Consider the following 2,131-nt stretch of genomic DNA (forward strand, 5'->3'; position numbering starts at 1 on the left):
TACTTGTTGCTTGTGGTGTTAATTTACGTCTTCAGTTTACATGTTCTATGCGTAACTAATCTGTTGGTTACAATTAGTTTTAATTTGCTCATTATATACAGTTTTAACTTGCTTGTTACACAGAGTTTTAATTTACTTGTTGCTTGTGGTGTTAATTTACGTCTTCAGTTTACATGTTCTATGCGTAACTAATCTGTTGGTTACAAGTAGTTTTAATTTGCTCATTATGTACAGTTTTAACTTGCTTGTTACACAGAGTTTTAATTTACTTGTTGCTTGTGATGTTAATTTACTTCTTCAGTTTACATGTTCTATGCGTAACTAATCTGTTGGTTACAAGTAGTTTTAATTTGCTCATTATATACAGTTTTAACTTGCTTGTTACACAGAGTTTTAGTTTACTTGTTGCTTGTGGTGTTAATTTACGTCTTCAGTTTACTTGTTCTGTGCGTAACTAATCTGTTGGTCACCGCATTACGTTTATTTGGGATAAAATGTCTTTTTTTTTTTTTCGAGTCGCGTCTCGAACTTATATTTTATATAGACAAAGATAAATGGTTGAAACTATATTTATACATTTGCATACTGGTAACTTGAAAAAAACAACTACTCTTTGAAAACTTCAAATCTTACGCTATTAAAACTTGCAGAAAAAGATCGCGCGTTGCATTTTGGGGCCATGGATATCTACGCTATAAAAGAAACTGTCAAATCACACCCTTTATTTACAGTAATCCAGGAACTGGCAGAGGGCGCTGTTGTCTAGCTGTCTTCGATCTAGTCTATCAGTTCAACTTCGCACACAGCTCATTGTGTAGCCTTAGGTGAAAATTCTAATACAAACAAGCAAACAAAATATTGCAGTGGTGAAAACAACAAAACTTTCAATTGTGAATAAATATATATCAAGTTTTACGTTGTTTTGTAAATAATGATTTGAATTTTACGTTGGAAAAGTTGACGTTCCCCTGTTTCTTTTGAAACACTCTCAAGAATTCAAGTCAAAATAGGTTCTGAAAGTACTTTTTGAATTTCTACTAGTAGCCACAACATGTCAATCTTATTCACTCAGTCAAATTGAACATAGCCTTTTTATTTCATTTCAGGTACTTGGTGGTCAAACATTTGTAAAAAGAAATGATAAGAATATCGTAGTTTTAAGAGTTTTGAAATGTAATATTTAGTGAAAATGAAAGTTTTATGGTTGACTTGGTTGTCAGGAAAACATGGACATTTTATTTTCTCAGCTCCGTTAATAGTAAAAAAAAAGTCTTCAGAATTCAAAGTCATACTAAAAATCAAATTTTGTTTGGTTCTGGATTTTAAAGAAAACAACAGTGCAACCAGTATGAAAAATACAATATTGTTTTTTCTGAGATACCACACGAACGCCCGAGATTTTCCAAACGAGTTTGAAATATAATAATAATATCTTGAAGGCAATAAAAAAAAAGAGAAATAATTCGGTCTCCTAAACATATGTTCGCAGATAACATTCCTTTTTAAGTAGCTGAACAAGGAAGTAAAGAAACAAAGACGACTAACAACACACTTTAACGCTTTCACAAATGAAGTTGAAAACGATTTGGAATTAGTTCCAAATGATAGATATCAAAGTTTTTAGTTTAATGTAATTCCCTGGTAAAAATGCAAGTTTTTTTCTCTTCTATTTTTATGTAAACAAACTTCATTTGGAGTTGAAGGACAACGAGGTTTTGAAACATTGCATATTTGTTCCTGTATTAAATCTGAAATATTCAGCCCTGGGCAGCAGCATCTCGATAGAACATTTTTTTTTATTATTATTGAAATACAGCTAAAATTTGTCTTTGATGAATCAAAAACACATAGAAATTGGTAAGCATTATTTATTTTGTTTTTTTTTTCGGAATATTCAGTGTATAGTCGTCCCTAAGTCTTAAAGCAAAAACTAGAGTGAAAGCAGTTAATCAAAAACACTCACCGCCATCTCTTGGGCTATTCTAACCTGATTAGATAATGAGACTTAACCATCACTCTTATAGCCCACTGTGGTTCTACAATGAGGAGTGCGTTTCTGAAGCTTGTTTGTTTGTTTTTGAATTTCGCGCAAAGCTACACGAGGGCTGTCTGCGCTAGCCGTCCCTAATTT

This window comes from Limulus polyphemus, unplaced genomic scaffold, assembly GCF_000517525.1.
Source record: "Limulus polyphemus unplaced genomic scaffold, Limulus_polyphemus-2.1.2 Scaffold36, whole genome shotgun sequence".
In the NCBI taxonomy this organism is placed as follows: Eukaryota; Metazoa; Arthropoda; class Merostomata; order Xiphosura; family Limulidae; genus Limulus; species Limulus polyphemus.